The following is a 24,952-nucleotide window of genomic DNA, read 5'->3' as shown; positions in this document are numbered from 1 at the left end:
CAAGATTGCAAATGGCAGATGGGCCCCCTAGGATCCACTGGGCCTTAAGTGGCCACCTCCGCTAATCTTGCCCTAATTTGGAAAGAAATGCATTTAAAGTAAAGATTCCACTGAAATTACATGGAAGGCCCTTAATCAACTTGAACAAATATATACATGACAGGCTGGCTTAGAGCACCAAACGTGACACTATCTTTGAATCCTAATGCTAGCATATACGACAGCTCTTAATTTATCGGTAGTCTTTAGGTATAAGTGTATTGTACCCATGTACAGTATAGCCAAAATATCACTCATTTACAAATGCATTTATTTTGTTTGCGTTTTTTTCTGTATAATGTTGTAATGTTATGTGTAAATTCTTTGTACATGAATAGCCCTCTCTTAATAAGTCTACCATGTGTTTATATTCTGTTTGTGCTCAATTCAATTAAGTTATTGAATAGCTGACTCCATTATAGTGTGACACCATACAGCCTTTAAGACTACTTTCCATATGCTTTAATTGAGATCAATAAGCGATGAGTGAACGATCCATCATTCTTTTCAGCAAAATATGTGATTATTTTTTTTATTATACTTTTCTAGTTAATATGTTAAAAAGTATGTTAAAGAAAAAAAATATTATTTATTTATTATAATATCAAAATTAGAAATATTCCAATCTGTAACCTGTTCTAAATTATAGTATAAATTATAGTATAAAATTCCAGTATTAATAGTAAAAATAATATTAATAGTTTTAGGCATATGCTTTGTACTGTATTTGATTCTTTTTTTAATCTTAGATTAGTGGTATTAATATTTCTCATTCAGTTAGCCATATTATAATCTTTATAACGATTGTTTTTGAATAACGGCTATCCACTGATGATGATAATAATAATCATCATCATAATTATAATAATAATAATAATAATAATAATAATAGGTATTATATACATGCACACAATCAGTTTTATTAATTTCTCATATACTATCTCCAAAGATGCTTTAATTCCTTATCTGTTGACACCTATGAGAAGGTGTAAGAACCGAAACCTATGTGACATTTTGTGTGAAGCTCACAAATACCCACATGCCCCAAGCTGATGTCATATCTTAATAGAAATGTATAGCCAACAATTGGGGCCATGTATATTTAATGAGCTCTGTTAAAAGATTTTATAGAAATGCTTTCCCAATAGAGGTAACAGCAGGTTCTTTGTTTATAAATATTTTTCTACTTTCTTGCTCCCCCTAATCGCTAATTCTTTGCTCCTTAATGGCACCTTAGGGGACTGTTGTTCTTTTTATGCTTTGCATCAAGCCTGAAGTGGAACTATTTATGACTGCACCTGACGGAACATAAGATTAATGGACCAAAGGAAACTAAAGGAGAAACAGCACAAATATCTGCTTAAAACATAAAGAGGAACGTTCACAAACCAATTAAGCAATAACACCTAATGACTTGAGAGTGGAAGAAGTGCATTATTGGCCGAAACGGCAATACACTGAGTGGCTTGCAGATAAAAGACAAGTGGTTGAAGATTAGGGCATTGGGTTTCAACAGTGTTTTGTTTTTACAGCTATACAATTAATAAAATGGAATTATAAACTTAGTTCCATATAGAAAATACTGGAAAAATGTAAAATAAATGATCTATTACGCCTCATGATTTAATGTTTAATGTTGTTCACAGTAGGCCAAAGTTGATATTTGCAACAAACGTAGCATTGTTTGCATTATTTCTTCATGTCTTGCCTAATATTTTCTACATATATATATATATATATATATATATATATATATATATATGTATACGGGTTGAGTATCCCATATCCAAAATGCTTGGGACCAGAGGTATTTTGGATATCAGATTTTACTGTATTTTGGAATAATTGCATACCATAATGAGATATCATGGTGATGGGACCCAAGTCTAAGCACAGAATGCATTTATGTTTCATATACAGTACACCTTACACACAGCCTGAAGGTAATTTTAGCCAATATTTTTAATAACTTTCTGCATTTAACAAAGTTTATGTACATACACAGAATTAATTTATGTTTCACATACACCCTATACACACAGCCAGAAGGTCATTTATTACAATATTTTTAATAATTTTGTGTACTAAACAAAGTTTGTGTACATTGAGCCATCAGAAAACAGGTTTCACTATCTCACTCTCACTCAAAAAAATTCTGTATTTCGGAATATTCCGTACTTTGGAATATTTGGATATGGGATACTCAACTTCTAACATATATATATATATATATATATATATAGATATATATATATATATATATATATATAGATAGATAGATAGATAGATAGATATATAGATATATATATAGATAGATAGATAGATAGATAGATAAATTTTGTTCTGATATATTTGTCTAAGATTAGTTTTTGAAACAGAGTTTAGCTCTCTGCTATTTGGTGGCTAAATACCCTTCCCTGGCATGGAAAGGTTTAGACTTAGGAGTTTAAGATGGGGACAATTTCAGGAGAAGGTTGGTAAATTACAGCTTCCTTATTTATGAAATAACTACATACCAGTACAAACAAAATTTCTAAATTGACACACGTTGCTTTTGCAGGTCACTATAAACTAGAGATGAGCGGGTTCGGTTTCTCTGAATCCGAACCCGCCAGAACTTCATGGTTTTTTTCACGGATCCGAGCAGACTCGGATCCTCCCGCCTTGCTCGGTTAACCCGAGCGCGCCCGAACGTCATCATGACGCTGTCGGATTCTCGCAAGACTCGGATTCTATATAAGGAGCCGCGCGTCGCCGCCATTTTCACACGTGCATTGAGATTGATAGGGAGAGGACGTGGCTGGCGTCCTCTCCATTTAGATTAGGGTTGAGAGAGAGAGAGAGAGATTGACCTGAGGCTGTGATACTGTAGAAGAGAGTGCAGAGTTTAGTGACTGACGACCACAGTGACCACCAGACAGTGCAGTTGTTTGTTTTATTTAATATATCCGTTCTCTGCCTGAAAAAAACGATACACACAGTGACTCAGTCACATACCATATCTGTGTGCACTGCTCAGCCCAGTGTGCTGCATCAATGTATATATATATCTGACTGTGCTCAGCTCACACAGCTTATAATTGTGGGGGAGACTGGGGAGCACTGCAGTGCCAGTTATAGGTTATAGCAGGAGCCAGGAGTACATAATATTATATTAAAATTAAACAGTGCACACTTTTGCTGCAGGAGTGCCACTGCCAGTGTGACTAGTGACCAGTGACCTGACCACCAGTATATATAATATTAGTAGTATACTATCTCTTTATCAACCAGTCTATATTAGCAGCAGACACAGTACAGTGCGGTAGTTCACGGCTGTGGCTACCTCTGTGTCGGCACTCGGCAGCCCGTCCATAATTGTATATACCACCTAACCGTGGTTTTTTTTTCTTTCTTTATAGTCATACTAGTTACGAGTAAACTATCTCTTTATCAACCAGTCTATATTAGCAGCAGACACAGTACAGTGCGGTAGTTCACGGCTGTGGCTACCTCTGTGTCGGCACTCGGCAGCCCGTCCATAATTGTATATACCACCTAACCGTGGTTTTTTTTTCTTTCTTTATACATACATACTAGTTACGAGTATACTATCTCTTTATCAACCAGTCTATATTAGCAGCAGACACAGTACAGTGCGGTAGTTCACGGCTGTGGCTACCTCTGTGTCGGCACTCGGCAGCCCGTCCATAATTGTATATACCACCTAACCGTGGTTTTTTTTTCCTTTCTTTATACATACATACTAGTTACGAGTATACTATCTCTTTATCAACCAGTCTATATTAGCAGCAGACACAGTACAGTGCGGTAGTTCACGGCTGTGGCTACCTCTGTGTCGGCACTCGGCAGCCCGTCCATAATTGTATATACCACCTAACCGTGGTTTTTTTTTCTTTCTTTATACATACATACTAGTTACGAGTATACTATCTCTTTATCAACCAGTCTATATATTAGCAGCAGACACAGTACAGTGCGGTAGTTCACGGCTGTGGCTACCTCTGTGTCGGCACTCGGCAGCCCGTCCATAATTGTATATACCACCTAACCGTGGTTTTTTTTTCTTTCTTTATACATACATACTAGTTACGAGTATACTATCTCTTTATCAACCAGTCTATATATTAGCAGCAGACACAGTACAGTGCGGTAGTTCACGGCTGTGGCTACCTCTGTGTCGGCACTCGGCAGCCCGTCCATAATTGTATATACCACCTAACCGTGGTTTTTTTTTCTTTCTTTATACATACATACTAGTTACGAGTATACTATCTCTTTATCAACCAGTCTATATATTAGCAGCAGACACAGTACAGTGCGGTAGTTCACGGCTGTGGCTACCTCTGTGTCGGCACTCGGCAGCCCGTCCATAATTGTATATACCACCTAACCGTGGTTTTTTTTTCTTTCTTTATAGTCATACTAGTTACGAGTATACTATCTCTTTATCAACCAGTCTATATTAGCAGCAGACACAGTACAGTGCGGTAGTTCACGGCTGTGGCTACCTCTGTGTCGGCACTCGGCAGCCCGTTCATAATTGTATATACCACCTAACCGTGGTTTTTTTTTCTTTCTTTATACATACATACTAGTTACGAGTATACTATCTCTTTATCAACCAGTCTATATTAGCAGCAGACACAGTACAGTGCGGTAGTTCACGGCTGTGGCTACCTCTGTGTCGGCACTCGGCAGCCCGTCCATAATTGTATATACCACCTAACCGTGGTTTTTTTTTCTTTCTTTATACATACATACTAGTTACGAGTATACTATCTCTTTATCAACCAGTCTATATATTAGCAGCAGACACAGTACAGTGCGGTAGTTCACGGCTGTGGCTACCTCTGTGTCGGCACTCGGCAGCCCGTCCATAATTGTATATACCACCTAACCGTGGTTTTTTTTTCTTTCTTTATACATACATACTAGTTACGAGTATACTATCTCTTTATCAACCAGTCTATATATTAGCAGCAGACACAGTACAGTGCGGTAGTTCACGGCTGTGGCTACCTCTGTGTCGGCACTCGGCAGCCCGTCCATAATTGTATATACCACCTAACCGTGGTTTTTTTTTCTTTCTTTATACATACATACTAGTTACGAGTATACTATCTCTTTATCAACCAGTCTATATATTAGCAGCAGACACAGTACAGTGCGGTAGTTCACGGCTGTGGCTACCTCTGTGTCGGCACTCGGCAGCCCGTCCATAATTGTATATACCACCTAACCGTGGTTTTTTTTTCTTTCTTTATACATACATACTAGTTACGAGTATACTATCTCTTTATCAACCAGTCTATATATTAGCAGCAGACACAGTACAGTGCGGTAGTTCACGGCTGTGGCTACCTCTGTGTCGGCACTCGGCAGCCCGTCCATAATTGTATACTAGTATCCAATCCATCCATCTCCATTGTTTACCTGAGGTGCCTTTTAGTTGTGCCTATTAAAATATGGAGAACAAAAATGTTGAGGTTCCAAAATTAGGGAAAGATCAAGATCCACTTCCACCTCGTGCTGAAGCTGCTGCCACTAGTCATGGCCGAGACGATGAAATGCCAGCAACGTCGTCTGCCAAGGCCGATGCCCAATGTCATAGTACAGAGCATGTCAAATCCAAAACACCAAATATCAGTAAAAAAAGGACTCCAAAACCTAAAATAAAATTGTCGGAGGAGAAGCGTAAACTTGCCAATATGCAATTTACCACACGGAGTGGCAAGGAACGGCTGAGGCCCTGGCCTATGTTCATGGCTAGTGGTTCAGCTTCACATGAGGATGGAAGCACTCAGCCTCTCGCTAGAAAAATGAAAAGACTAAAGCTGGCAAAAGCAGTAGCACCGCAAAGAACTGTGCGTTCTTCGAAATCCCAAATCCACAAGGAGAGTCCGACTCCAATTGTGTCGGTTGCGATGCCTGACCTTCCCAACACTGGACGTGAAGAGCATGCGCCTTCCACCATTTGCACGCCCCCTGCAAGTGATGGAAGGAGCACCCGCAGTCCAGTTCCTGATAGTCAGATTGAAGATGTCAGTGTTGAAGTACACCAGGATGAGGAGGATATGGGTGTTGCTGGCGCTGGGGAGGAAATTGACCAGGAGGATTCTGATGGTGAGGTGGTTTGTTTAAGTCAGGCACCCGGGGAGACACCTGTTGTCCGTGGTAGGAATATGGCCGTTGACATGCCTGGTGAAAATACCAAAAAAATCAGCTCTTCGGTGTGGAAGTATTTCACCAGAAATGCGGACAACAGGTGTCAAGCCGTGTGTTCCCTTTGTCAAGCTGTAATAAGTAGGGGTAAGGACGTTAACCACCTCGGAACATCCTCCCTTATACGTCACCTGCAGCGCATTCATAATAAGTCAGTGACAAGTTCAAAAACTTTGGGTGACAGCGGAAGCAGTCCACTGACCAGTAAATCCCTTCCTCTTGTAACCAAGCTCACGCAAACCACCCCACCAACTCCCTCAGTGTCAATTTCCTCCTTCCCCAGGAATGCCAATAGTCCTGCAGGCAATGTCACTGGCAATTCTGACGAGTCCTCTCCTGCCTGGGATTCCTCCGATGCATCCTTGCGCGTAACGCCTACTGCTGCTGGCGCTGCTGTTGTTGCTGCTGGGAGTCGATGGTCATCCCAGAGGGGAAGTCGTAAGCCCACTTGTACTACTTCCAGTAAGCAATTGACTGTTCAACAGTCCTTTGCGAGGAAGATGAAATATCACAGCAGTCATCCTGCTGCAAAGCGGATAACTGAGGCCTTGACAACTATGTTGGTGTTAGACGTGCGTCCGGTATCCGCCGTTAGTTCACAGGGAACTAGACAATTTATTGAGGCAGTGTGCCCCCGTTACCAAATACCATCTAGGTTCCACTTCTCTAGGCAGGCGATACCGAGAATGTACACGGACGTCAGAAAAAGACTCACCAGTGTCCTAAAAAATGCAGTTGTACCCAATGTCCACTTAACCACGGACATGTGGACAAGTGGAGCAGGGCAGGGTCAGGACTATATGACTGTGACAGCCCACTGGGTAGATGTATGGACTCCCGCCGCAAGAACAGCAGCGGCGGCACCAGTAGCAGCATCTCGCAAACGCCAACTCTTTCCTAGGCAGGCTACGCTTTGTATCACCGCTTTCCAGAATACGCACACAGCTGAAAACCTCTTACGGCAACTGAGGAAGATCATCGCGGAATGGCTTACCCCAATTGGACTCTCCTGTGGATTTGTGGCATCGGACAACGCCAGCAATATTGTGTGTGCATTAAATATGGGCAAATTCCAGCACGTCCCATGTTTTGCACATACCTTGAATTTGGTGGTGCAGAATTTTTAAAAAAACGACAGGGGCGTGCAAGAGATGCTGTCGGTGGCCAGAAGAATTGCGGGACACTTTCGGCGTACAGGCACCACGTACAGAAGACTGGAGCACCACCAAAAACTACTGAACCTGCCCTGCCATCATCTGAAGCAAGAAGTGGTAACGAGGTGGAATTCAACCCTCTATATGCTTCAGAGGTTGGAGGAGCAGCAAAAGGCCATTCAAGCCTATACAATTGAGCACGATATAGTAGGTGGAATGCACCTGTCTCAAGCGCAGTGGAGAATGATTTCAACGTTGTGCAAGGTTCTGATGCCCTTTGAACTTGCCACACGTGAAGTCAGTTCAGACACTGCCAGCCTGAGTCAGGTCATTCCCCTCATCAGGCTTTTGCAGAAGAAGCTGGAGACATTGAAGGAGGAGCTAACACGGAGCGATTCCGCTAGGCATGTGGGACTTGTGGATGGAGCCCTTAATTCGCTTAACAAGGATTCACGGGTGGTCAATCTGTTGAAATCAGAGCACTACATTTTGGCCACCGTGCTCGATCCTAGATTTAAAGCCTACCTTGGATCTCTCTTTCCGGCAGACACAAGTCTGCTGGGGTTGAAAGACCTGCTGGTGACAAAATTGTCAAGTCAAGCGGAACGCGACCTGTCAACATCTCCTCCTTCACATTCTCCCGCAACTGGGGGTGCGAGGAAAAGGCTCAGAATTCCGAGCCCACCCGCTGGCGGTGATGCAGGGCAGTCTGGAGCGACTGCTGATGCTGACATCTGTTCCGGACTGAAGGACCTGACAACGATTACGGACATGTCGTCTACTGTCACTGCATATGATTCTCTCAACATTGATAGAATGGTGGAGGATTATATGAGTGACCGCATCCAAGTAGGCACGTCACACAGTCCGTACTTATACTGGCAGGAAAAAGAGGCAATTTGGAGGCCCTTGCACAAACTGGCTTTATTCTACCTAAGTTGCCCTCCCACAAGTGTGTACTCCGAAAGAGTGTTTAGTGCCGCCGCTCACCTTGTCAGCAATCGGCGTACGAGGTTACATCCAGAAAATGTGGAGAAGATGATGTTCATTAAAATGAATTATAATCAATTCCTCCGCGGAGACATTGACCAGCAGCAATTGCCTCCACAAAGTACACAGGGAGCTGAGATGGTGGATTCCAGTGGGGACGAATTGATAATCTGTGAGGAGGGGGATGTACACGGTGATATATCGGAGGGTGATGATGAGGTGGACATCTTGCCTCTGTAGAGCCAGTTTGTGCAAGGAGAGATTAATTGATTCTTTTTTGGGGGGGGTCCAAACCAACCCGTCATATCAGTCACAGTCGTGTGGCAGACCCCGTCACTGAAATGATGGGTTGGTTAAAGTGTGCATGTCCTGTTTTGTTTATACAACATAAGGGTGGGAGGGCCCAAGGACAATTCCATCTTGCACCTCTTTTTTCTTTTCTTTTTCTTTGCGTCATGTGCTGTTTGGGGAGGGTTTTTTGGAAGGGCCATCCTGCGTGACACTGCAGTGCCACTCCTAGATGGGCCCGGTGTTTGTGTCGGCCACTAGGGTCGCTAGTCTTACTCACACAGTCAGCTACCTCATTGCGCCTCTTTTTTTCTTTGCGTCATGTGCTGTTTGGGGAGGGTTTTTTGGAAGGGACATCCTGCGTGACACTGCAGTGCCACTCCTAGATGGGCCCGGTGTTTGTGTCGGCCACTAGGGTCGCTAGTCTTACTCACACAGTCAGCTACCTCATTGCGCCTCTTTTTTTCTTTGCGTCATGTGCTGTTTGGGGAGTATTTTTTTGAAGGGCCATCCTGCGTGACACTGCAGTGCCACTCCTAGATGGGCCAGGTGTTTGTGTCGGCCACTTGGGTCGCTTATCTTAGTCACACAGCGACCTCGGTGCAAATTTTAGGACTAAAAATAATATTGTGAGGTGTGAGGTGTTCAGAATAGACTGAAAATGAGTATAAATTATGGTTATTGAGGTTAATAATACTATGGGATCAAAATGACCGCAAATTCAATGATTTAAGCTGTTTTTTAGTGTTTTTTGAAAAAAACACCCGAATCCAAAACACACCCGAATCCGACAAAAAAAATTCGGTGAGGTTTTGCCAAAACGCGTTCGAACCCAAAACACGGCCGCGGAACCGAACCCAAAACCAAAACACAAAACCCGAAAAATTTCAGGCGCTCATCTCTACTATAAACATTAGCAAAGTGATAAAGTATAGAATGATCAAATCAGTTCAAATTCAAGGTAACTAGTGGGGTGATAATAATAATTATTATTGTCAATTAGTAATTTGGACCTGGAAAACACCTTCCCCAAAACAGGGTTGTCCTAACAGCATAATAGGTTCTGTGCAAAGCAATGCACTGGGACTCCTACACATCCATTCACAGGAACCAATAAAAAAAATAAGAAAAATATTAACTTGCCCCTCCTGCAGTGTTGCACTGTCAATCCACCTACTTCCATACAGTGACTCGCTATCAGCAGTCTGATTGGTGGATAGCTCCAGTCATCTACCAATCAACATGCTGACAGCAATTCACTGTCTGCTGCAGGCTGGGAGGCAGATAGAGAATGCTGCTTTGTTGCTCTGATTGTGTGGCTACCATCCACCCCTGCTCTGAAGCCTCTAGAATTATGGGGCCCTGGGCAGCTGGCCAGTGTGCCTATATGTTAAGATGGCCCTGCCCGAATCTGTTTCAGCATTGTCAGGTGCTGCCTGGCTGCAAAATTGTCCCTTCTCTATCACAATCGTGGGAGCTGTTGTGGGGGAGTGCGTGCCACCGGCACGTCTCTGTCACACCTGCACATGATGGAGACAAGACAGATCACCAATGATTATTTTGTGTATAGTTACATTATCCGGTGTTTGCTAAGTATTGTACAATTAGCAATAGCTACCCAGACCTTGTCTGAACATAAAATCTAAAATCAATTTCTGATACAGTATATATCTTCCAGTGCTGAAAATATTTATGAGAAATCACATCTATTTACTGTGCAGTAAACAAATAGGCCAATTAACAGGCAGTGCAGACAAAGTAATACGTTATTTATTATCCGGGAAAACAATTACATATCAATTAAATACTATAGAAAAGGCTGCTTAGTTTTTATTCAGCATGTGTACAAATTGGCTGCAATATCCCACATCAACTATTCATTATAATTAGTCCCATCTAGAATTGTAAGATCTGTGCCCTGGAAAGGAATAGTTCTAGTCCCAAATTACGGAGAAGCTTCTCACCAGTCTTGCATTATGTGTAAATGATATGTAACTTATCTAATTATACAGTGTTTTGTTGGCTATTTATAAATGAGGGGGGCATTCTACTTAAACATACAGTGTATCGGCTTTATCCTCATAGGTTTGACTAAAGCACGCATGGAACACAGGTCATGAATTTTGCCATTTTGCATAGAGTATGCTTAAAAAACTCTTCATCTTACTATTATATATATCAATTTTTTATGTGTTTACTGCAAAGCCAATTTTAATTATTTAGTGTCAAATGATCTCAAATACTCACAAGTCGTTTAGTAAAAAATATTGAGTTTGGCCTTTGACACTTAGGTCAGGATTGTTACATCTGCTTCTCTCCTATTTTACATATGCCTTGTACAAAATAAACACCGCTTAACACCTCTGAATCTATCCTGTAATGTATGTATGCTTAACAGCATGCCTCCCTATCTACCTACATCTAATGTGGCCTGCAGGAAAAGGTTTTAAGAGGTCTCTGTAATTAACCAATTAGGGTAGCCTCAGACTGGACTTTTTTCAAAGATAAATTTAAACTTAAGCATATGGCCAAATTCATGCTCCTGCCGCATTAGCAGAAACTGCTTTGTACAGTAAGTGAGCAGCGTTTTTTTAAATATGATAATAGGGGTGGTGCAGAGGAGGACGTTATATGTAGCGGCTGGGACATTTTTTGCAGCTGCTGCTGCTAATTTATGTTAATGCTGCAGCAGATGGACTGTCTACTGAGAACAGCCCTGGCATTGTAGACTTGTGCACAAGGGGGTGTGGTCTTGTCTCACAGGGGCGTGCCACAAGTCATGGTGGGGGCCTGGCCTCGTGGCAAGCTCCATCTCTCTGTATTCCACGTAGCTGTTCATAACACCAGGAGGCTGAGCTGCTCGGCCCGTCTCTGACTCTCTGAGTGCTGTGCAGTTGAGCAGAGCTGTTTTACCAGGCTTTTAGGCTAGACTGGCCCATCAGGCCATCTGACCTTCTGTCATTCGCTAGATGTGCCAGATGGCCAGTCCGGCCCTTTTTGCTCAAAATGTCCAATAGAATTTGGCTGCCAGAGTCAGTGGAACTGTGTTTTTCAACAGCCACCCCGCATTAACTCCCAGGAACGCCTATCGGAAGTGCATGGATCTCCATGTAATTCCAAACTGTGGTGACAATAACCGTTGGGACGCATGCGCATTGCATTTCGGACGCATGCTCAGATGTAGAACATATTCTACATTCCTTTGGGTTTGAATCAGACTCCCTATATGTTTGTGTGTCTGTCCCGTACATACCATAAAATGTTTTCTATAGTATAGTAAGTATTATTGTACACACTAAAGTGATATATAATACAGTACATCAATTCAATTAAGTATACTGTATTTTAAATTAAATCTAATCGTTTAAGCTTCTTATTGTGGATGGCTCTAACTAAAAGAACTGTAATTATCTAATGAACATGATAATAACTAAACAATGCCTGAAATAAACCCTAGGACTACAATTTGGCCGAAATTTGGCCATAGTTTTTACTGATTTATTACCCAATTGTTAATAATTCTCAGTATAACAAAAAAGTACTACATGCTAGCACTAACCAGACTTAGAGGTATACACTATTTAATAAAGAGCGGGTTTCTAGAAGTGGAGATGTTGCCCATAGCAACCAAACAGATTCTAGATATTATTTTCTAGAAGGTGCTAGATAAATGATAAGTACAATATGATTGGTTGCTATAGGCAACATTTCCACTTCTAGAAAACCACACTTTAGTAAATATACCCATAAATGTTTTCAAACGAGGGCCAGTAACAGGAATCTTGGCACAATCTCGAGGTCACGGGATTACTTAAAGACCATTGCCTAGGCCAGGCTTTTTCAACCAGTGTGCCGTGGCACACTAGTGTGCCGTGACCAGTTGCAAGGTGTGCCGCAGAGCCAGAGCAGCTTCCTGCACCTTCAGAGTGAACTGTTGTCCCGTGCTCTTCTTAGAGGATTAGTCGTGCTTCAGCCGTGACCTATGCCTTGATGACGCGGCGGTGTGATATCGTAGGTCCCGGCCGCCGCATCTTACCACCCAGCCAGCCCACCCGCCTGCATACACATCTGCCAGTTCCTGCCTGCATACCCAGCTTTCCTTGCCCACCCACATCCACACCTGCCCGCTGCTCAGTATTCGCAGCACTCCACTATAAACAACCCCCGTCACTGAGGGACAGAAAGGAGGACAGCTGACCAGTAGGGGCTACTATTTGTTTTTTTATTTCTCCTTTGGGGAACAACAGGATTTATGTGGGGAGCAATAGGATTTATGTGGGGAGATATGTGATTGATTTATGTGTGAGCAACATGATTTTGTGGGAGCAATGTAATTGATTTATGTGGGGAGCAGTAGGATTTATGTATTGAGCTAAATGATTTATGTGGGGAGCAATGTGATTGTTTTTTCTGTGTAGGCCAACGTAACATAAAAACATAGAATTTGACGGCAGATAAGAACCACTTGGCCCATCTAGTCTGCCCCTTTGTTATTTTATCCTTAGGCAGTCTCAACCCTTTTTTAACAAATGTGAAGATACGGGGTTCTTCTAATCACTCAGACACAGAGCCGATGAAACCAAAGTGATGGTTTATTTCTCATCGCACACAGTAGTAGATAATTCACAGGAAGCAGAAGTAAATATAGCCCAGAAACAGTATACAGGTAGCAGTCCAGATAGTAAGTCCCAGTAGAGGATTTAGGTCCACAGCAATTCCGTGCAGAAGTTCCAGATAAACAAGTCCATACAGCAGAACTATCACTGAGTCCACACAGCAGTGATAGCAGATTAGTCCATGCAGTAGTAAGTACATATAACTCCACACAGCACTGTTGATGCGTTCCACAAGGTACCCTGGCAGAGAATCACCCCTTAGCCAGAGTCCTGCGACTCTGTATGTATGTGTGGATTTTTTTTTTTTTTTTACTGTGGGCAACTTATGGTGTGCCTTGGCAATTTTAAAATATTGTTCGGTGTGCCGCGAGTAAAAAAGATTGAAAATCACTGGCCTAGGCTGATGGTGCACATTTTTCTAAGTGCATATTTTTCAAAGTGTAATTAGATTTTAAGCATCATTTTGGCATTATTAGTTATATCTTCAGCTGATATCAATTGTAAATTGACTCCTCCTCTTACTTTGTCATCAACAGGTAAACAAAATTAAACATTGGCGCAGACTATCACATCTGATGTGCTTCATTGTTAATTATATCATTAGGTAAGCACAATTGTATATCTTATTGTATAATAATATATTTATACCCTTGAAAGTCCTGTCTTAATTACCATTGCTCTTTAGCCTATCCTTAGATCCCCTCCCTTCAAAGATTGTCTAATTTAGTATTTAATCTATGCACCCTTCAATACTCCATAACTATTCTGCTTAGCATTTTACTACTGTCATTTGTATATACATATTTACCAATACCATACTTTCACCTTAATTTTAACAAATTTACTGCACTCTTTCTCTCATACATACAGCCTCCATTCCTATTTCTAGTTTTCATCCCCCTATTTCCCTCAACCACACCATGGCCATCTTTTCTGCAACCCCCGCCCCCCACTCACTGCTTACATAATCCTTTACTCTAGCCCCTGTTTCCACCTCTATCCTCAGTCAATACCTAGTCTTTCTCCCTCCTACTCCCCCTCTCTTCACTCCTCTGTCTCCCTTCCGCCTCTCAGCTTCCCTCCCTCACCTCTCTAATTCCTCCTTTCTCATTTTCTGCTACCCCACCATGGTCCTACAAACCCACCATTAAGCAACGCATCCTCCCTTTTCTCCCTGTCACCTCTCCTCACCTCAGTCACATTAAACCCCCTTCCTGCCCACCACGTGCAGTTTCTAGTACTAGCTCAAGTGCCCACGCTTTCACTACACTCGCTTCATCTCTGTCCCCAAATTAACTTCACCCCCAGGCTACAGCAACCCTGATAATCGTATTCACATGTCTCCCACCAACTCGGCCCCTCTCTCTTGTGCCCTCTGGATTGCCAGATTTCTGCAGCTGACTGCTAACCTCACCCTGCTCCCTATTACTAACCACACCCTGCTCCCAATTGCTAACCTCACCCTGCTCCCAATTGCTAACCTCACCCTGCTCCCTATTACTAACCGCACCCTGCTCCCAATTGCTAACCGCACCCTGCTCCCGATTGCTCACTGTACCCTGCTCTCAATTGCCCACTGTACCCTGCTCCTGAATGCTAACCTCACCCTGTTTCTGATTGCTAACCTCAGCCTGCTCCTGATTGCTAACCTCAACCTGCTCCTGATTGCTAACCTCAGCCTGCTCCTGATTGCTAACCTCAGCCTGCTCCTGATTGCTAACTTCCTGACTTTCTTCTAAAATGTGCAGTTTACAGTAGAAGGGAGTTTCCTAATGATTAAGAGACCTATTTATTAACATTTTTACTAAAAAAAATCTGAAAAAGGGTGTTTTCAAACTTTTCACACCCGTTTCAAATTATTTTAGTACTGTATCACTGAAATGTATTAAAGGTCTTTTGGATCAGGTTTCATTTTTTTAGTAACCCACATTGCATTTTCCATACTTATAATGGGAAATGCGATATGGCCACATTTACTAAAAAAAAAAAATATGTGAAAAAACACAGCAGTGTTCCCTGTGATAATAATGCCTGCTCCTGCTGACGTAATCACAGGGCAGCACTACGATAAGCAATCTTTTGCACAGCATTCTCCGCCCCCTGGCAGAGAAAACTGTGCAAGGACCGGGCACACAGGCTGATCACCTTTTAAAAAAAAAGAGTAAAAATAAATAAATATATATATATATATATATATATACAGTATACTTACGAGTGCCAGGAGCTGGGGATCAGTGCTCCGGTGAGCACTACTGGGCACCGGATCCTCAATGTGCTGAGCTGTGACCCCTTTGCAGCACAATGACGCTCCAAAGCGGCAGTTCACTTTACAGCACCGAACGGGGGCACAGCATAGAAGCAGGATCCGGCACCCGGTAGCCTCCTGGAAGCAGCAGACATCGGCTCCTGGCACTGGTAAGTATAAATCCGGGGAGGGCCTGTGTGTGGCATGGGGGCAGTTGAGACGGGGGGAATCCCAGTGATGACAGTAGCGTTGGACGGCTGCGCATGCGCAGCAGGACATCGGGGTATTTTTTTACTGCGGAGAGGCATTGCAGGGAAAGAGTTTTCTCGCCAGCTCTGTCCCTGCATGTGATAATAATTGTGATGTACTCAATTATCGCATTGCGAGTTTGGCCGATATTATAACCTGTCGTCCACGTCATCAGATGCGGATGTTGGGGGTAATTCCAAGTTGATTGCAGCAGGAAATTTTTTAGCAGTTGGGCAAAACCATGTGCACTGCAGGGAGGCAGATATAACATTTGCAAAGAGAGTTAGATTTGGGTGGGTTATATTGTTTCTGTGCAGGGTAAATACTGGCTGCTTTATTTTTACACTGCAATTTAGATTGCAGATTTAACTCACCACACCCAAATCTATCTCTCTCTGCAAATGTTATATCTGCCTCCATTGCAGTGCACATGGTTTTGCCCAACTGCTAAAAACTTTCCTGCTGCGATCAACTTGGAATTACCCCCGTTGTTAGATCGGACTTTGTAGTACTTTTACCACCTCTAACTTGTTGTGTTATTGCAATCTCAGGATGGCAGTGACAGATTGTTCCAATAAAAAATATGCTTTATTCTTTGAATAAAATATATTTATTGTATAAGTTAGCTTATTTTGTAATTTTATATACAGTATATACATGGGGAAACTTATACCCCTTTCAGACCTCCACCTATGAACATGAGTTATTGGCACATGAACGCGCATAGCCCATGTTCATGTGCGGTCTGAAACGTGCGGCCCGGTATTACAACTCGGGTAGTGAGTAGGGTTGAACACCCGGCACCTGTTCACTGTGTGTTTACGGGCAGAGCTTGGAAATCATGTGATCTCCAAGCGTCGCCCTCGCCACGTCACCAAACCGGCAACATGCCGTGTTGCAGTCAGTGGCTGCGGGGTGCATGAGGCGGGTCACACCCTGGAAGCTCCTGTGTCAGGCTCCCAGGTGTGACCCGCCTCAGGCGGTCTAAAAGAGGTATTAGACAGCAGTGCAGAAACAAAGAGGAGCCAGGAATACCTACAGTGCATTCATACAAAGTGGTGTGGGGCAGAGGCACACCATGGGGGGGACTAGAGAAATGTACATACTGTAAATCAATCTTACCTGTACTGGAAGCATTGCAATCTCCTTGGAGTGCTCTACTGTCTCCTCTTCTACACAAAGGGGGTCATTCCAAGTTGATCACTCAATAGCTATTTTTTGCAGTGCTGCGAACAAATAGTCGCCGCCTATAGGGGAGTTTATGTTTGCTTTGCAAGTGTGCGATCGCATGTGCAGCCGAGTTTTATGCAGTTTCTGAGTAGCTCAGAATTTACTCAGAAGCTGTCATCACTTCAGCCTGTTCTTGCCCGGAATTGACGTCAGACACCCGCCCTGCAAACGCTTCGACACGTCTGCGTTTTTTCAACCACTTCCTGAAAACGGTCAGTTGACACCCACAAACGCCTTCTTCCTGTCAATCTCCTTGCGATCGGCTGTGCGAATGGATTCTTCGTTATATCCATCGCCCAGCAACAATCTGCTTTGTACCCGTATGACGCGCCTGCGCATTGCGGTGCATATGCATGCACAGTTCTGACCTGATCGCAACGCAGCGAAAAATCCTAGTGTGCGATCAGGTCGGAATGACCCCCAAAGTTCCTGTCATCTAAGTTGGATAGAGAAATAACAACAGGCTGCTTGAGTGACGAATGATAAATCTGTGGCGTGTGTACACCCAGTAAGCCTGTGAATTATGTCATTCACCTACTTATCCCGTCGGAACGGCAGCACAGCCGATGCCGATATATGTCTAGCAGATCTATCAACATGTCTGGCTGTGTGTATGGGCGAGCCTCTGACTGACCGGACTCTGGCGGTAGGGACTGACATCCGTCCAATTGTGATGTCTGCACCGACATATTGAGCGGCTGGTGGGTAAATGTGTATAGTTATCTAATCAGCTGCTCTGTCAGTGTGATGGCGGGTCGAGGAACATGTCGCTGTGGTGGGAACCCAGCCTTACATTGTAACAGTCAACATGCTGAAAACTGAAGATTCAACAACACTTCATAAATACACATGTTCTGGATGATTTTGTCAGAGCTGGTTGCAGTGACCAGCAAACTAATTACTTATAGGTTCACCTCACTACAGTAAAATGACCACCAGAGAGTTTGAGGTAACTGAGCACATATACAGTACATATGCACAGAGGAGTCACTTTGGGGTGCAGGGGATGCGGACTGCACCCAGGTGTCACTTTCAGAGGGGGTGACACCAAAATACCAACTCCTCCACAATAACTATAAGCCAGATACTCTGCAGCACCTGGCTTCTGTCACTGTACTAAGCCTTATGCTGCATACACACTATGCAATATCATTCACGATCTGAACGATATTGTTCAGTCCTAAATGATATTGCATAATGTGTATGCATGATCCGACGTATGATGCGCGCTCCCGCGGGTCGCATGGAACCTTGTACATCGGACTGCATGCAATCTTGATGAGGTGATATTGTGTGGTTTTGAACTCCAGTGATGACTTTGTTTCTAGACATCGTTTGACATCTTTTGTAGTGTGTACACATGATCCGATTTGATAACTTATACAATATCATACGATATTGTATTGTATGGGATCGCATAATGTGTACATAGCATTTGATCATGGGTGGGCAATTATTTTAGCTAGGGGCCACTTAACACTTTCCAGTGAATATTCGAGGGCCGCACACAAAAATATATTGTTTCTGCTGTAATTCCAGCACCTCCCTCACCCATATACATGTGTCTTCACCCCCTCCCCTCTCCCACACCATATGTATTATATATTTATTAATATATTAATAATGGGGACAGGCAATAATAAAGAGAAATGTCTAAGTAAAACACACAGCAGAGCCTTCATTCAAGAACAGAAACCACTATAAGCAAGTAATAAAAAAACAAAAAACAAAAACAACACAGTGATGGAAACAAAGCATTCAGTATATTAGCAGCTCCCTTTCCTCCCTGGGCACAGATACCAGCTCCTCCCTCCCTTCTTGGGCACAGTTACAAGCTCCTTTCCCCCTTCCTACCTCCTTGGGCACAGTTACCAGCTCCTTCCCCCCTCCCTCCCTTCTTGGGCACAGTTACACTGGCATATCTATAATGGGCGCAGTGTGTGTGGTGCACATAGCCCCTGGGTCCAGAGGGGGCTCACACTGCACACACTGCACCAATTTCTTCTATACTGACCTTTCTGGCGTCCATCGGTGACTGTGTGTAGGCCCCCTCCTCTCCCGTAGCCATCATCGCCGCTGCTAGTGCACTGAGAGCTAAAGACTCTGGCACAGTGCCAGAGTCAACAGCGCATGCGTAGAACTCCGGAAAAATGGCGCGGCGGCCATTTTTTCAGAGTACTGCGATTGTGCTGTAGACTCTGGCACTGTGCTAGAGTCTCGGTGCTGAGAGCGCTGATAGCGGCAGTGACAGCTACAGGAGAGGAGGGGGCCCACACACGGAGTCTGCACAGGGGTCCCCTCCTCTCTGGAAACGCCTCTGCACAGTTTCCAGCTCTTTCCCCACTCCCTCCCTCCCTCCCTCCCTCCCTCCCTCCCTCCTTGGGCACAGTTACCAGCTCCTTCCCCCCTTCCTCCCTCTCTCCTTGGGCATAGTTACCAGCTCCTTCCCCCCTTCCTCCCTCCCTCCTTGGGCACAGTTACGAGCTCTCCCTCCCTCTTTGGGCATAGTTACCAGCCCTCCCCTTCTTGGGCACAGATACCAGCTCTCCCTTCCTCCCTCGGCATACATAGCAGCCCCCCCTCACTACTGGGAAGACTTAGCACTCCCACTCTGCTGCCACCTGCCAGCCATTCAAACATGGATGCCGCACAGTCACGGTACCTTAGCGATCTGTCCACAATTTCAGCTAGTGCAGCAGCTGCAAACAAATCACCCGCTTCTGCGCCCTGCTTTTGGCTCCACCCCCAACTCTATCCGGCGCCGACAAGGTCCTTCGGTCCATCTACACCCGGCTGCTCCAGTGACCTGACCTAGCAGCAGTCACTGCGGCTTGGAGCTGTTGTAGTGCAATGACAAGCAGCCACTCTGGCCGTTTGTCATTGCACAGTGGTAGGAAGCAGCAGGCCGGGCAGGATTAGTTTACAGGCCGTATCCGGCCCGCGGGCCATATTTTGCCCACCCCTACTTTAGAAAGATATTGATAAAGTGGACAAAAATAAAGAACCAGCCAATCAGCTTCTAACTGTCATGTTACAGGCTGCGTTTGAAAAATGACAGTTAGAAGCTAGTTGGTTGGTTCTTTATTTTCGTCCACTTTATCTCCAGCCAAGGCTTAGTAAAAAGGCATCTCCTGGAATGCTGGGCACACATCTGGAGTGATGAAAATGGGGCGTTCCGTGAGGTCATGCCCGTCTCGCAAGGCTATACCTCTTTTCAGAGCTATGTTTAACCAAACCCAGTGACTACTCTGCATATACATATATTACAATAACCAGACCCAGTTACTACTCTGCATATACATATATTAGAATAACCAGACCCAGTGACTAATCTGCAAATACATATATTACAATAACCAGACCCAGTGACTACTCTGCATATACATATATTACAATAACCAGACCCAGTGACTACTCTGCATATACATATATTAGAATAACCAAACCCAGTGACTACTCTGCATATACATATATTACAATAACCAGACCCAGTTACTACTCTGCATATACATATATTAGAATAACCAGACCCAGTGACTAATCTACAAATACATATATTACAATAACCAGACCCAGTGACTACTCTGCATATACATATATTACAATAACCAGACCCAGTTACTACTCTGCATATACATATATTAGAATAACCAGACCCAGTGACTAATCTGCATATACATATATTAGAATAACCAAACCCAGTGACTACTCTGCATATACATATATTAGAATAACCAGACCCAGTGACTACTCTGCATATACATATATTAGAATAACCAGACCCAGTGACTAATCTGCATATACATATATTAGAATTACCAGACCCAGTGACTACTCTGCATATACATATATTAGAATAACCAGACCCAGTGACTACTAGAGATGAGCGGGTTCGGTTTCTCTGAATCCGAACCCGCCAGAACTTCATGGTTTTTTTCACGGGTCCGAGCGACTCGGATCTTCCCGCCTTGCTCGGTTAACCCGAGCGCGCCCGAACGTCATCATAACGCTGTCGGATTCTCGCGAGGCTCGGATTCTATCGCGAGACTCGGATTCTATATAAGGAGCCGCGCGTCGCCGCCATTTTCACACGTGCATTGAGATTGATAGGGAGAGGACGTGGCTGGCGTCCTCTCCATTTAGATTATAAGAGACTGAGAGAGATTTACTGGAGCTGACTAGGAGGAGTACTGTTACTGTAGAAGTGTAGAGACTGAGTGGAGAGAGTTTACTAGTGAGGACAGTGCAGTTTACTTTATAATCCGTTCTCTGCCTGAAAAAAGCGATACACAGCACACAGTGACTCAGTCACATACCATATCTGTGTGCACTGCTCAGGCTCAGGCCAGTGTGCTGCATCATCTATTATCTATATATAATATTATATATATCTGTCTGACTGCTCAGCTCACACAGCTTATAATTGTGGGGGAGACTGGGGAGCACTACTGCAGTGCCAGTTATAGGTTATAGCAGGAGCCAGGAGTACATAATATATTATATAGTGAGTGACCACCAGACACACAGTGCAGTTTATTTAATATATCCGTTCTCTGCCTGAAAAAAGCGATACACACAGTGACTCAGTCAGTCACATACCATATCTGTGTGCACTGCTCAGGCTCAGGCCAGTGTGCTGCATCATCTATATATATTATATATCTGTCTGACTGCTCAGCTCACACAGCTTATAATTGTGGGGGAGACTGGGGAGCACTACTGCAGTGCCAGTTATAGGTTATAGCAGGAGCCAGGAGTACATAATATTATATTAAAATTAAACAGTGCACACTTTTGCTGCAGGAGTGCCACTGCCAGTGTGACTAGTGACCAGTGACCTGACCACCAGTATATATAATATTAGTAGTATACTATCTCTTTATCAACCAGTCTATATTAGCAGCAGACACAGTACAGTGCGGTAGTTCACGGCTGTGGCTACCTCTGTGTCGGCACTCGGCAGCCCGTCCATAATTGTATATACCACCTAACCGTGTTTTTTTTTCCTTTCTTTATACATACATACTAGTTACGAGTATACTATCTCTTTATCAACCAGTCTATATTAGCAGCAGACACAGTACAGTGCGGTAGTTCACGGCTGTGGCTACCTCTGTGTCGGCACTCGGCAGCCCGTCCATAATTGTATATACCACCTAACCGTGGTTTTTTTTTCTTTCTTTATACATACATACTAGTTACGAGTATACTATCTCTTTATCAACCAGTCTATATATTAGCAGCAGACACAGTACAGTGCGGTAGTTCACGGCTGTGGCTACCTCTGTGTCGGCACTCGGCAGCCCGTCCATAATTGTATATACCACCTAACCGTGGTTTTTTTTTCTTTCTTTATACATACATACTAGTTACGAGTATACTATCTCTTTATCAACCAGTCTATATTAGCAGCAGACACAGTACAGTGCGGTAGTTCACGGCTGTGGCTACCTCTGTGTCGGCACTCGGCAGCCCGTCCATAATTGTATATACCACCTAACCGTGGTTTTTTTTTCTTTCTTTATACATACATACTAGTTACGAGTATACTATCTCTTTATCAACCAGTCTATATATTAGCAGCAGACACAGTACAGTGCGGTAGTTCACGGCTGTGGCTACCTCTGTGTCGGCACTCGGCAGCCCGTCCATAATTGTATATACCACCTAACCGTGGTTTTTTTTTCTTTCTTTATACATACATACTAGTTACGAGTATACTATCTCTTTATCAACCAGTCTATATATTAGCAGCAGACACAGTACAGTGCGGTAGTTCACGGCTGTGGCTACCTCTGTGTCGGCACTCGGCAGCCTGTCCATAATTGTATATACCACCTAACCGTGGTTTTTTTTTCTTTCTTTATACATACATACTAGTTACGAGTATACTATCTCTTTATCAACCAGTCTATATATTAGCAGCAGACACAGTACAGTGCGGTAGTTCACGGCTGTGGCTACCTCTGTGTCGGCACTCGGCAGCCCGTCCATAATTGTATATACCACCTAACCGTGGTTTTTTTTTCTTTCTTTATACATACATACTAGTTACGAGTATACTATCTCTTTATCAACCAGTCTATATATTAGCAGCAGACACAGTACAGTGCGGTAGTTCACGGCTGTGGCTACCTCTGTGTCGGCACTCGGCAGCCCGTCCATAATTGTATACTAGTATCCAATCCATCCATCTCCATTGTTTACCTGAGGTGCCTTTTAGTTGTGCCTATTAAAATATGGAGAACAAAAATGTTGAGGTTCCAAAATTAGGGAAAGATCAAGATCCACTTCCACCTCGTGCTGAAGCTGCTGCCACTAGTCATGGCCGAGACGATGAAATGCCAGCAACGTCGTCTGCCAAGGCCGATGCCCAATGTCATAGTACAGAGCATGTCAAATCCAAAACACCAAATATCAGTAAAAAAAGGACTCCAAAACCTAAAATAAAATTGTCGGAGGAGAAGCGTAAACTTGCCAATATGCCATTTACCACACGGAGTGGCAAGGAACGGCTGAGGCCCTGGCCTATGTTCATGGCTAGTGGTTCAGCTTCACATGAGGATGGAAGCACTCAGCCTCTCGCTAGAAAAATGAAAAGACTCAAGCTGGCAAAAGCAGCACAGCAAAGAACTGTGCATTCTTCGAAATCCCAAATCCACAAGGAGAGTCCAATTGTGTCGGTTGCGATGCCTGACCTTCCCAACACTGGACGTGAAGAGCATGCGCCTTCCACCATTTGCACGCCCCCTGCAAGTGCTGGAAGGAGCACCCGCAGTCCAGTTCCTGATAGTCAGATTGAAGATGTCAGTGTTGAAGTACACCAGGATGAGGAGGATATGGGTGTTGCTGGCGCTGGGGAGGAAATTGACCAGGAGGATTCTGATGGTGAGGTGGTTTGTTTAAGTCAGGCACCCGGGGAGACACCTGTTGTCCGTGGGAGGAATATGGCCGTTGACATGCCAGGTGAAAATACCAAAAAAATCAGCTCTTCGGTGTGGAGGTATTTCACCAGAAATGCGGACAACAGGTGTCAAGCCGTGTGTTCCCTTTGTCAAGCTGTAATAAGTAGGGGTAAGGACGTTAACCACCTCGGAACATCCTCCCTTATACGTCACCTGCAGCGCATCCATAATAAGTCAGTGACAAGTTCAAAAACTTTGGGTGACAGCGGAAGCAGTCCACTGACCAGTAAATCCCTTCCTCTTGTAACCAAGCTCACGCAAACCACCCCACCAACTCCCTCAGTGTCAATTTCCTCCTTCCCCAGGAATGCCAATAGTCCTGCAGGCCATGTCACTGGCAATTCTGACGAGTCCTCTCCTGCCTGGGATTCCTCCGATGCATCCTTGCGTGTAACGCCCACTGCTGCTGGCGCTGCTGTTGTTGCCGCTGGGAGTCGATGGTCATCCCAGAGGGGAAGTCGTAAGCCCACTTGTACTACTTCCAGTAAGCAATTGACTGTTCAACAGTCCTTTGCGAGGAAGATGAAATATCACAGCAGTCATCCTACTGCAAAGCGGATAACTGAGTCCTTGACAACTATGTTGGTGGTAGACGTGCGTCCGGTATCCGCCGTTAGTTCACAGGGAACTAGACAATTTATTGAGGCAGTGTGCCCCCGTTACCAAATACCATCTAGGTTCCACTTCTCTAGGCAGGCGATACCGAGAATGTACACGGACGTCAGAAAAAGACTCACCAGTGTCCTAAAAAATGCAGTTGTACCCAATGTCCACTTAACCACGGACATGTGGACAAGTGGAGCAGGGCAGGGTCAGGACTATATGACTGTGACAGCCCACTGGGTAGATGTATGGACTCCCGCCGCAAGAACAGCAGCGGCGGCACCAGTAGCAGCATCTCGCAAACGCCAACTCTTTCCTAGGCAGGCTACGCTTTGTATCACCGCTTTC

The 24,952-nt window shown here is 44.0% G+C and overlaps 1 long non-coding RNA gene across 3 annotated transcripts in view; it reads left to right on the top strand.

Annotated features, from left to right (window-relative positions):
- Window positions 1-24,952, top strand: part of LOC134947812 (uncharacterized) — a 236,170-nt gene that overhangs the window by 200,700 nt on the left and 10,518 nt on the right. For all 3 annotated transcript variants that reach the window (XR_010182793.1, XR_010182795.1, XR_010182794.1), the window contains one exon: window positions 13,849-13,916. This is a non-coding gene — a long non-coding RNA (uncharacterized LOC134947812). The remainder of the gene's footprint in view (window positions 1-13,848; window positions 13,917-24,952) is intronic.

This window comes from Pseudophryne corroboree, chromosome 8 (assembly GCF_028390025.1).
Source record: "Pseudophryne corroboree isolate aPseCor3 chromosome 8, aPseCor3.hap2, whole genome shotgun sequence".
Taxonomy (NCBI): Eukaryota; Metazoa; Chordata; class Amphibia; order Anura; family Myobatrachidae; genus Pseudophryne; species Pseudophryne corroboree.
This window is presented reverse-complemented; position numbering and strand designations above follow the sequence as displayed.